The following is a 13,309-nucleotide window of genomic DNA, read 5'->3' on the forward strand; positions in this document are numbered from 1 at the left end:
GCTGCAAACATCAACTGGCTGACTGTTCAGTATTCTTAACCAGAAGGTCATTGAGAGAGGCAGCTGTTCCTTTATGGGTGCTTAACAGAATGCTTCACGTTTGATTACAGCCTGAGAAGACTCTCAGATAACTAATGACCAGAACACCCATTAGAGCGCCGAGAGAACAGGTTTTCCAATTTCAGTCAAAGCTGGGTAATTGGCCCCCGGAATGACACACCATGATTATCTATCCATCGTCGCTGTTTAAAAATAAAAGTGAAAATGCTGACATTTCGTATTTGCTTCACTAAATTCATTTTTTTCGGTGCGAAACTCAAGGAAATATCAACAAGAGGAAATGGAAGATACGAAATAGCTGCCAAAGTGTTGGAATTATTGAAAAAGAAATGTTGAGGGTTGCTGTTGGGTTTGCAGTGTGCTGTTCTGGTGATTTACTGTTTGTCTTTGTCATTTGGTTAATTTACATTCTCCTCTTGACAAAGACTGTGTTCTGACAGGAACGGCCACAAAAACAACAATTCTGGAAGGACTGTCTGCATCGTTTGTTCACCCCTGATGGTGAATATGCAGATTTTGTCCTTGTCGCTTTGCATCCGCCTCTGACTGTGTCCCTTTCAAACAAAGTGAACCTCCAGTGTCTGACTGAAAGTTCCACGTCGCTTCCACAGGACTGTGGTTGTGCCTGGGGATCGTCCGGAAATGATCTGGTACACAAATAATGGCTCCAGGTTCTATTATAAAGGGCAGGGCGCTGTTGACATAACTGCCTGTATCTCACATCCCACAGTTATAGCTTTTCAAAACTAAGTGAAAATATAATCCTCTTTAACAAAGTCTATTGTTCCAAGCAATACATGTGTAGCACAGATGTGCGACACGTTCTATACGTAGAACGTTCTATACGTAGAACGTGGGTCAGCAATTACGGTGATTGGTGTAATATTTCATGAAAGGTCTCTAACCACAATTGAAACCCCTGGTCTGATGTCATTGGCAGCAAGCCAATATATGATCTATAGATGAACTGCAAAAATGCAAAATTTAAAAATTTAAGTGCAAAACTAATAGTTATGAGGATGTTTATGCTTAAAACAAGTACATTTGGCTGCCATTAAGAATATTTCACTTGAGATGATTTGTAGAAAAAAATGAGTTGTGTACTTAAATTAAGTCACTAGATAAGCCTTAAAAATTTAAAAAACAAGATTATCACTGATGTAGAGTTTTTGCAGTGTGGAAAACCCTTGTTGACTTCATTATTTCACCTTGTGTAGTCAAACACAACATAAAATGAGTTATTGATTATCTGATCATGTTGACCCATAATAAACATGTCTACTTGCAGGTTGCGGTATCAATATATGTGTTTGTGTACTGCATTGTAGTTATCCCATCCAGCTATGCCAGGGGTGACTTCAATACAAAAGAAAATCCATTCCCATCAACACTTCACGTTTAGTACAATCTGAATTCGACAACTTATATTGACATTCATGTCTGGCTGTTTGTGGTTTTCAATGAGGCTTTCTAGTCCTTAAGTCCTACAGTAAACATCCCAGGTCTCTGAGAGGGACACAAACCAGGGTGACCAACGCCACCAAGGAGAGGTCTGAGAAACATGTGTCCAGTATGCCGGTGTGGGGGTGAGGGGGTGTGTGGATTATGGCGTATGCTTCGTATGAAGGAATGAACCTCTCGGACAGCTTGACCTTTCCCCCCAGTAAGACATGGGAGCGATGACTGTCCTGGACTGATGAAACAGCTGTGTGTTTTAAAGAGCTTTGCTTTGAAACCAGATCAAGATGGATGCCTCCCGTCCACGATTCCTCAATGTCAACTTGTCATCTCCTCCATCAGAGAGATGCTTTTAAGACTGTTTTTGATTAATACTGTATGGCAGCGCTGAAACGACAGCCTCGTTCAGATCCTAATGGGCCTTGCAATATCTATCAAATGCTTCTTTATGGAGCTTCAGATTTCTTTTCTTTTTTTTGTGTAGAGTGTATTACCTCCTTTGAGTTTTTGGAGAAACATGCAGTCCGCATCTCCCCGATAGTAACATGGAATAGTAACATGGAATAGTAACATGGAATAGTAACATGGAATAGTAACATGGAATAGTAAGATGGAATAGTGCATTTTCACAAGTAGTGGTGGTGTAGGGGAATCAGATGGCTGAGTGGTGAGGGAATCGGGCTAGTAATCAGAAGGTTGCTAGTTCGATTCCCGGCTATGCCAACCAAATGACGTTGTGTCCTTGGGCAAGGCATTTCACCCTACTTGCTTCGGGGGGAATGTCCCTGTACTTACTGTAAGTCGCTCTGGATAAGAGCATCTGCTAAATGACTAAATGTAAATGTATTGTGTTAGCTGTGCTCTAGATTGTTGTTCAGAGGAAATTACACTCTTAAATTCATAGTCACAAATTCAGATCACAATGTATCAACGGAGCAAAAAGCTTAAGAAATGATAGGCTTCTTGAATGATCTTTAAGATGCTTGAGTAATTTGTGTCCATGAAAAACACAGAAATACAACGTATAATTTTTTTTTTTTTTTATCAGTTGAGATTGTTTTGATGTTAGATCCATTTTTGAAAAATAGGTCCTCGACTACACACACTCCTCTGGAACATTAGTCTTGATCAAGTCTTTGTTATGTCTCTTTCACAGTCAGCCTTTAATGTCTCCTTAAAATCCTCCTTCTTCAAATATATAATTTTGATGAGACTGCTGCTGCTCTGCACTGAAAATCTTCCACAAAGAATCAGGAGATAATTAAAAGGCATTCTGCACTAACTGAGGCTCGAGGCAGTGGGGTGAGAGGTTTGTCATATTCAATGTGTACAGTTAGTACTGAAAAGGCATAATGCCACTTTACCTTCCATTAGAAGTGTGATGCAACCGCTAATGGAAATGTAAAGCCATTACTGTGACTATTGTGCCCTCCACAAATTGGAAAATTGAAGGATTCATGTATCCCAGCATTCCTTTCAAATGAATCTGACCCATTGTTATGGCACTCCCACAACATCCATGAAAAGCTTCCTGCTCCAAGAGAAGTACAAATAATTCATATCTTCTGTATAACTAATTACATTTTAAATGAATATGAAATATAAGAAGTTACAACGTGTATATGTATATATATACATACATATAACCTTACATATATCATCAAATGACTTTTCAAAGCAGGTTCTGGCCTAGTTTAGCACCCTGCAGCAGATGAAGAAGGTGGCAGCTCTTTTAAAGTGTGCGTGGGGGGGAGGTGTGCGCCTTGGGGAACGCTGATCTCTGAATTGTGGGATCCAGGTCCATTAGAACAACCTTGCCCTAGGTGAGTTTTGGGGATTTATTGTGTAAAGAGAGAGATGTGGTGCTTTGAACTGTGGGGACCTGGGGGTTGGAAAAGCTCCTTTTAAACTCCCGTCTTACTTTCTTTGGTATCGTTGCTCCTCAAACACACCTGCCAAGCTCTCTGCTATCTTCGTGTCAGATCAAAGAACAAAGTTTATTCAAAATAATTTTACTTTAGGGTGTTTAGTAAAGCAACATTTAAAATGTATTGTAATTATTGCATTCAAAAAACACACAATTACAAGTGTCCAGTTTTTCAAAATAGTGTGTATATATATATATATATATTGTATATTCAGTATATTCGTTTTTACGTGCATAAAGTGTAACAAAATATCAAGTATAACAACACAGCCTATATCAAATAACTTCCCCTTTGTATTGATCGACTGCAGGACCTGCAGTCTAAATATTTTGAACAGTAGGTTTCTATTCCTCCCAAAGGAAACTTTCAGATGACAGATCGTCAAACACACAAACACTACTTAGTGGATATTACTGACAGCTCTCTAATTACACAGTGATTATATTCATCCACAGTTGTGCTTTGACAATTAGTCTGTTGACAGGCTTTTATTGTAGCTTTTCTGTTGTTGACCAAGTTTGCTGCCTCATTTATTTGTCAAGCTTGAAGGGTCATTCTTAATTAAAATAAAACAATTGTTTTTCTATTTATTGAATCTTCCTTTGTAGCAAGTAAACCTGTTGTTCACTGCAGAATGATGTCCACCGTTAAAAGGTTTTTGTGAGTTCTCTCTTGACCTATGGAATGGCCAGAAATAAGAAGTTATTCGGTCTGTGCCAATTAAAAGTAAAATACATACATGTAAAAACTCTCGTCTGCGCATATAGTTTACAATTACGATTGTGTAACCAAGGTCCAGTCGATGTCATAGTGATAGGTTGGAAAAAAGAAAGAAACATTTATGAGTATGTTTCACCTTCCGCACTGTGTATAGCTACTCGTTCCACTGCGATTGTTTAGGATAGTCTGCTTGCATAGTGGGAACCAGAGACCTTCATCATCTTGGCGTGTTGGTAGAGTTGCATGCAGACATATGCTTCGTATCTGTATCCATACTCCTGTTACAGCAGCTAACAGCCACACTTATGTGCCGTTCATGGCTGTTTACTTTAGTGTTCAATTGTGCTCTTTGATGAATTGCAACAGTAAGACAAATAGCTGTGCTACCAGGTTCTCATCAGGACGAGAGACACATCCTGTGAAAGGGAACACAGCTGACAGATACAAGTCAGTCTATTAACAAGTATAATAGGCAATTTAAAAACAGCCCAGCTCGTCAAGTCTGAATATACAGTATATTCTGGCAACATCAGCATAGTTACAATATTTTGAAGTCAGGGGCCGAGAGTAATGTGGTTTTATGGTACAGTAGCCCCCCTTCTCCTTACTTCACTCTACAGTGTGTTGCTGTGTCTAACCCTGAACTCATCTGGCTCATCACAGTGTTCCAACTCTAACATGTCCTACCACTAGTTTGGTTCAAGATTATTGCAACAAACAGCAGTACTATATTTAAAACAATGCTTTTTTTAAACCTTAAGTGAAAACGTAAGTTACACAAGCCACATTCACAGGCATATAAATGTCAATGCCTCCTGTCAAAAAGTTAAAACGGTTGCTTTAAAGTAAAAAAAAAAATATATAAAAAATTACTAGTGACATTTCATTACACAATGACTCGTCTACCAAAACGTTCACCCTACTGGCATATCGTCTTTGTCTTTTCAACTGCCATTTTGTGTGTCAGTTGTCCAGAAACGCCTATACACACCCCTCTTATTCATTTAGAGGTACACCCTCTAAATCACTTGAGAAAATGGTTTGCAGGAAAACAGGCCACTTGTGTTTCTAATAGCTCGGCCTGTCGCTATGGGTGCTGTAATTACATTTTCTGAGGCAAATCACTTAGTGCAGGGTACCAAGCAGGAGAAACCTTCAGCAGCAACAAAAAGAAGAAAAAAACAAGCGATAGTACTCTCTGACGTGATTAATTGCATGCATGTTGTTTACAACTGGATGTGCTTCACCTCCAGAGATGACTCACATTTATAACAATGAGACATCGCAGAGCGATTGTTGAGGGGGGTACGAGGTATCTGCCAAATTGCAAAAGAGTTACTAGTAAACAATCAAGCTTGTGTTGATGTGGAGAAAAGGTGCATTGCTGCAGTAACAATACATTTACAATTTTGCTTAACAGTAGACAATTGAAAGGGAGTCAGGTGGCTGAGCGGTTAGGGAAGCAGGCTAGTAATCGGAAGGTTGCCAGTTCGATTCCCGGCCATGCCAAATGACGTTGTGTCTTTGGGGAAGGCACTTCACCCTACTTGCCTCGGGGGAATGTCCCTGTACTTACTGTAAGTCGCTCTGGATAAGAGCGTCTGCTAAATGACTAAATGTAATGTAAATGTAAATGAAAGAAAAGGTGATGGGTGCCAATGAGTGGCTACGATAACTTTTATGGAGGGAGTGAGGATGGAGAACAATCACGGCCGTGACTAAGGAAGCTGTTTTTTCACGCCAATACAGAATGTAGATTGTCCAGCAGCAGGGTTGGCAGATGCTTTGACCAAGATTAAATAAGTACAAAAAGAACTGTTGTCGCTTAAGGGGACGGAAGATCGCTGATTTGACTAGTCTTCATGATGTCATGGCATGAACAGATTCTGCTCCAATTTGATCAGTCAGCAGCACAAGAGGAACTACTATCTTCTGTGTGCCAGGTGCTTCATTCTCCCTTCTACTACCACTAAGTGCCTATGGTACAGAAAGGTTTAATGTGTGATACTGCTGTCTGCACTGGAGAAGAGAAAGGACTGAACTACACAGGACATTAACTGAAATATGTTCAGATCACTTCCCTAGCAGTAATGCTAGTCAAATGTAGACATACATTTGTGTAATTTCCTCATAGAGATGTGCCCCTAGTTCACATGTAGCACATTGATTTTTAAGACAACACAGATATACAAAGATGTTCTACTATCCAAATGAAAACTCCAGTCACATGGCCATGACCAGATACCCGTGAGACAGAACCCTTGGTCAGAGACACACTGTACAGTATGCAAATACAACAAGCATCCCATTGCAGAGGTGGATTGCAGGATCAAATAAAAATCAATAACTTTTTCATACTGTGCCTTAATCACACACACACACACACACACACACACACACACACACACACACACACACGCACACACCACATGGCTGCCTCCTTACAGTGTTCCTGAGGTTTCAAATGAAGCTCTGTACCAGTTCCCTTCATTCCCCTCATTCAGTACAGAATGGTGAAGACCCTCCAGGGCTTCTTCCTGGCTGATCGGCAACATGATGCGGTCCAAGGCTCCAGATGACACTGGTTAAGAAAATATTGCAAGGTTTGTGGTGCAAACCAAATATGCTGCTGGTGTTGATCCACTGGGCCTAGCGAGCTAGCTCCAACTGTTCAGAATGATAGCCTGCACCCTCCAGTGAGAGCACACTATGAAATCTAGGAGTTTCATAAGATGAAAGTGTTTTTTATTAAGTTCTGCCCAACATGTTGAGTATCTGGAGGTGGAACCGGGTGCAGAACAGACATTTCATTTTTATACAGTTTTTATTATGTGATTATTATTTTGCTCACTTGTACAAGTCTGATTCAGGTGTTCGTATCTCATGATTCATTTAGAGCTTTGGCTGCTTTGTAATTCAGAGAACAATCCGGTAAATGATCAAGGATAATTGCTTGATGAACGACCTCAGAGAAGTCTGAAGGAACAATATCTTGCCTGGCCTTGTGTCAGGGTTTGGGGGGTGACCTAGTGGTCACCCTGTGTTCTTTTCACGGCAGCTGAAGCTCATCTTTCCATCAACACCTTTTTCCTCCTCCTCACCACCTGTTGTGCGCTGATTACGCATCTTATAAATATCCTCTGTTTCCCTCCTTCTTTGCTGAAGAGTTTTTTGGTATTGTAGTGTTCTCAATCGTGCGTGTTTTTTTCTGTTCCAGCCGCGGTGAGCTGCTTTCTTACCCTGGATTAACTGGACTGCCCTCCCTATCTTGGACTCTGCCTGTTCTTGACGAAGTATTACGGATCACCTTTTGGATCTACTTTCTGGATCTATTTTCTGCGGCTTTACTTGCCCTTTTGTTTCCAGAGCCTTCTGCTTGAGTGATTTCAGTTTTTCATTAATAAACTTTCCGTTCCGCACTCCGCATTCGGGTTCTCCTTGTAGCCTTCGGTTTTAATCGGCCGAGAAACATCTATTCACTCTGCTCACTTATGTTTTCCGATTTCAGACCTTGTACGACATCGGCTACAGAAACTGTGACTCAATCAAAAGGGGAGTCAGACTTGCCGTCCTTCAAATTGTCTCTAATGTAACTTCAACTGACAACAGCAGGCAAGACAGTCGGGGTTCCAGACTTCATTCACCTACGAAAATACCACCCTAACCCTCATCTGTCATGTAACAGCCGCAACATAACATTTAACTTTGTCTGGCAGCAATTGATTTTCCCCTTGACGTTGACATCCAGCTCATACAAAATGTCTTTCTCAACTCGACTGGTCCTGGGATTTGAAGAAATAAAAACATGGTGGACAAACATCTTTGGTATACAATGTAAGACGATTCCCAGATTTAGAATAAATGTGTCGATATCTAGATAATTTTATAAGATTTGTTTCTAAATTTCAAAAAAAATATCTGTGCAGACACTTGAAGTCGTATTGACCAATCTAATTAAATGTGGGAGTGCCTCTAAGACTTGTCTAGAGGAGGGCTGGTCTTAACTCTAGGTACTTTCAATTAAGCCTCACTCACAAGACAGGATTCCTTACCACATGCTCCCTAAAAGGAGAGTGACTTACATCTGTTCCAAGAGATTTAGACAATCCTCCATTAGCCCATTGGCCGATGCTAAAAGGATTTCTTTTCACACTCCTATCAATTGGATTGATATTAGATGAATTAAATGAATTGTAACTCAGATTGGGTAACTTCTAGAGTATTTCCAACATATGTGCATTTTCACAGATGACACTAAACACCAAGATGTCCAAGAACAACCCTACAACTACAAGAAGTTCAATACGTGCCCCCCTGTGAAGTAATCACACAGACCCAAATCTCCCCCACATAAATGGCTGAAACAGCTATGATCTCACTCGGTGGACTGCATAGTGTATTTTGGGATATAAAATGTATGTAATTTGAATGCTGCCGCCGTGCAAACAGAGACTGTACAGACTGCCATTTATACGGCCAGTTTCCCTGCAGGTGAACTAAACTACAAACGCAGAATGAGAATGATAGAGCCGCGTAGTTTAGTACCCATGGCCTCCATAGTCTTTCATTGTCAAAGTAAATTCAGGAAGGACAAATAAAGTATGCTGTACAGTACATGCTATGGACATTTTAAAATCTATCCAGCCTTGATTTTCTGAAGAAGTCCCTCTGAATACATTCTTCCTTCTACATCATTGGCTGATATCTGACAGCAGACAGTCTTTTTGGAAGTCATCAACCATGTGATTATATCTTATAACGTGTTACCATGCTCGTTACTAGCCATACAATAACAGGGACATTGGAACATGCCTTAACCGGGTTTTTACTCACCAATCATACACATATAACAGCACTGTCTCCTCATCTGACATGTTTCTTAAACCGCGACCCACTTGTCAACCCAAAGGGAACAGCTTTGAGATTTGTCGTCTGCCTCCCTAATCTTGCTCGCTTCGCTTCAATTAGATAAGGAAACACATAACCAACACGTGTGCTATTTCCAGTCACTTCTGATAGGCCCCAAGTTCTCTTCCTGTGCGCCACATGGCAGTCGTGGGAGGTGGAGGCGGGTGCACATTCGCACCCCGTCGGGCTGTTTCACACCCAAATCAGCCCCATCTCACTCGGGTTCATTAGGAGCACAAAACAAAAACTAAGGGGAGAAATCGTTGAGAAAACGAGTGGAAATAGGCAACATATGGTCCGTTTAAACAGAGACTCTCAGCTTGGAGGAGGAGCAGCTGAAGAAGTTTTTTTGGCTGTGGAATGAGATGTATGGAATCTGGGCCCTCGCTGGTGAGCAGAAAACGTTGGCGTGGCGTGCGTTGTGGCGTGCGTTGTGGCGTGCGTTGTGGCGTGCGTTGTGGCGTGCGTTGTGGCGTGCGTTGAGGGCAGAGATGGTGGTGTTTCCATGGAGAGGACACACGTGAGAAACTTGGGGCGTCTCCAAGGGAGTGCGTGGCGGATAATGGCTAGAGTACACCTATTTTACCTCCGACTGTGTCACGGAAATTGACTCTGCTCTGAGTGACGGCGGAGTGCTGACCGCATCTTCTGGAACATCAACCACAGAGATAACGAATCCGAAATGAGATGCAGTGGAGAGAAGATATGGTTTATAGCTCCCAGAGACACCACTGGACAGAGGAGATACTACCTATGTTCAGTTTGAGCAGGAATCCGAAACAAGCTTGTACAGGAAAGGTTGGTTGTGTATATAACTTGCTAGTTTTTAAATTGGCGCCAAGATGATTCATTTAGTCCAAAGTGTCATCCTCCCACTTGTGAAATCACACATGGGGGGGCAAAGCTCGGTGATGAAGGTCAATAACAACAAAGGGAAGGCCCTTATCGGAGCAGTTGTGGTCCGCGAGTGACAATGGAAACCTCATTGTCAGGTGTTTAGTCAGATAAGGTCCCACTCCCTGGGGGATTACCGCCTGCTTTTCATCAATGTAATGCTTTAAAAACAGCTTTAGCAAACGTATGGAGGATCAACCAATTTAAATGCTAAATCTCGCTCTCTCAGGAGATTGAGGCTAAGGGCTAAACTCATACGGGTAAACAAATCAAATCAGCCATAAGGACTCCGGAATAGGCATACGATAAATGACCCCCACAACTCGGTGTGTGAGGCGAGTCCTGGGAAAACAGGGATATTGTTTACAAAGTGGAGGGTGAAAATCTGATGCCGCCACACCCTGTCAGATATCCTGTTTTAATATTCAAGGTGAGATGATAAGGCGCTTGTTGTATTGATGGGTTAGCCGAGTGCTAGCACTAGCCAAGCGCTAACACTAGCCAAGCCATTTGTTTCAAGACATGGTAACAAATTACCCTCATTTATATGAGTTAGAACACAAGTGCCTTTGTGGGTTGTTTGTTCCTCGTGTACTTGCACGTGTAGCATAAATCAGGCTTTACTTTGCAATTTCAACACTCTTTCCACGGGAGCAGATACACAGAACAGCACACACACAAAGCTATCATCCATCTGTCCTCATCCATGGCAGTGGTTTGCACTGGTAGAAGGCCAGTGTGTGCAGAGGGCCTGCGCTGCTCTTTCAGAGCCGCGTAATGATCGCTATCAATCTCCTCAGTGTCGAGTCACGTTAGAGAGCTATCAAGGAGGAGAGCTGGCACAGACAGAGCAAGAGAGAGAGAGGGAGAGAGAGAGAGAGAAAGGGAGAGAGAGGAACAGACACAAAGAGACAGAGGGACAGAGAGAGGGAGATAGGGACAGAATGAGAGGGACAGAGAGAGGGACAGAGAGAGCGAACCCTAAGACATCCTACAGAGCAGTATGGCAGTGCATTAATCACAGTGGGTCTCTTGGTGTCCAGGATAAAACTGTCAGTGAAATGTTACAACCAAAATAGAGATGCTACTATAACGCCTGAAGTCCAATCCTGGTTTTCCTGGCTCGCTCGGGCCTGTGACTGAAACACATCACTTTCACTGCCACATTGTGTTGCAATTTATTTTGTTTGAATTCAGCCGTTTTTTTCTGGCAGTCCCCAAACAGATAGGAGCGATCTCGCTGTCACAACGGGCATTTTAGTCTCACTCACAATGAACAGAATGTGAAACAATAAACTGTGTGGGACTGTGTGCCAAGGCAGCAGAATATGGTAGAAATCAAGCTGTCATTTGGTTAATTAGCTGTTTGTCATGGTGCATACACTGCTTTGATTACATTTACATCAAGCTGTACAATGTAATGAAACTCATACATTCACAGAACATAATATCTGATTTACATTACAGCTCTGACCTATCCCGTTCCTGTTTATCGTGGTTAGGTTCTTTGCGATGTCCGTAGTAACACTTTAACGGTTCCAGCTTCAGTCTGAGGGAACAAGATCTTACTGTACTGTCAATGTGTCTCCTTGCCGGCTGTGAGTTTCCACAAGTTCCATCTCTGGGGAAAACTATTCTCAAAGCACAACTTTTTTTTTGTTTTTTTCTCCTTTTTTACTCTTACCATCTACCATAGTGGCACACATGTGACAGTCAAGAGGGTTATGGAACCACCATCTCCCCTACTCCACTACTGCCATCTAAATAATGAATACTCTGCCACTTGCAGTAATCCTCCAGAAGCCAGACCCTGAAATAGAATGCTACCAGACAGCACTAGAGTCTTCTTTCACCTTTCAAAACACATAATGCTGATTCTTGACATCCTGTGAAAATTGCCCACGCACTTGTATTGCCAGTCAGTAGCATACGTACAAGTTTACAAACACAATTCGCTTAGTGTTGAGCTACTGCGGTAAATTCAACGTGATAAAGCTGCATCTGGGTCAGGAGTTGAGAGTTTGCTCGGCGTTCATTTGAAGACAACATCAAAGAGAGTAAGCCAACTATTTCAAAAGGCGTCAAGAGCAAGCCGAAATGGTACAGTAATGGCAAAGGGCACCTCTGGGTGTGATGGTTGATGGAGAGAGAAGAAGAGAGGGAAAGACACAGAGAAAGAGAATATGACAGACGAGAGAGAAAACAAGAAAGAGAGAGTTGAGGTGAGAAAGAGAGAGAGAGAGAGAGAGAGAGAGAGAGAGAGAGAGAGAGAGAGAGAGAGAGAGAGAGAGAGAGAGAGAGAGAGAGAGAGAGAGAGAGAGAGAGAGAGAGAGAGAGAGGAGTGTAAAACGTGTCCTTAATTAGATGGAATGTTTGGCCTCTTCAAGGAACTCCTTCATGTTAAGCCAGAAAAACAGACCAAAGCAGATGAACCTGTGAAGAAATATCTGCTTAAGTGGCCTTTTATTGGAGGATCAAAGGGGCCTCTCTCAGTCTTCTTCCCATCCCGTGTCCCTGATTAATGCAAAGGGTACTGGGACGTCGAGAGACTCCGGTGAGTTCTGATGTGTCCCATTGTATGCTGATGTGTTGACAGCTTTGCCATTTAGAGGTGCTGCATTCAGATTGCTTCCTAACTGCACATCCACAGACAATTATTCCACCCAAAATCATTCTGAAGAAGTGTTGAGCCTTACTCAAAAGGATGCTTGCTTTCTTGTTTCTTTTGTGAGAACCAATTTGAGGACTGTAGTTTGCAATGTTTCTATATACATACACTGTATTCGCCTACGACTGATAAACCCATGATCGATAAGGTGTTTTTGTGTGTGTATATGTGTGATTTGAGCATTTTTATTATAATAATAAAATACAAATGTTTTACATTTGTCAGTCAGCGAAGTGAACTGTGAAAATACATAGTTATCGGTTGCACACAAGGTTGATAAAATACAGAAATTCAAGAGAAAAGTTAAACAAGTTTCTTTGTTCAGAAACGATGTATCCTTGGGCTCCTAGAGCCACTGATTGATGAAGTGGTCTAATGGAAGCAGCAGGTCGACGGGGGATGAAGTCCCTGCTAATCCTTGACCCCGTATGTGAAAACAGCATGTGTAGGAGTTTTCTATTATAAAGTAGCTAAATAGCTTTTTTCACCTCCAGCTATGTTACCCACCCGCTGGCTTGACTGTTGGGATAATGATGCCTGTAAATGTCCCCTGGTAAACAAGCCATAAACAGACTGGTGCCCTTTGCCAGGATCATTACATCATTCACAGGGATATTTCAACCTCGTCAATCGGTAGAATGGGGTAGAATAGGGTAGTATGTGGTGCAGTGAG

General features: G+C 41.9%; 1 protein-coding gene across 7 annotated transcripts in view; it reads right to left on the bottom strand.

The window, feature by feature from the left end:
- si:dkey-237h12.3 (teneurin-3) overlaps positions 1-13,309 on the bottom strand; it is a 103,168-nt gene that overhangs the window by 59,303 nt on the left and 30,556 nt on the right. The gene's annotated exons all lie outside the window — the stretch shown is intronic.

This window comes from Osmerus eperlanus, chromosome 13 (assembly GCF_963692335.1).
Source record: "Osmerus eperlanus chromosome 13, fOsmEpe2.1, whole genome shotgun sequence".
In the NCBI taxonomy this organism is placed as follows: Eukaryota; Metazoa; Chordata; class Actinopteri; order Osmeriformes; family Osmeridae; genus Osmerus; species Osmerus eperlanus.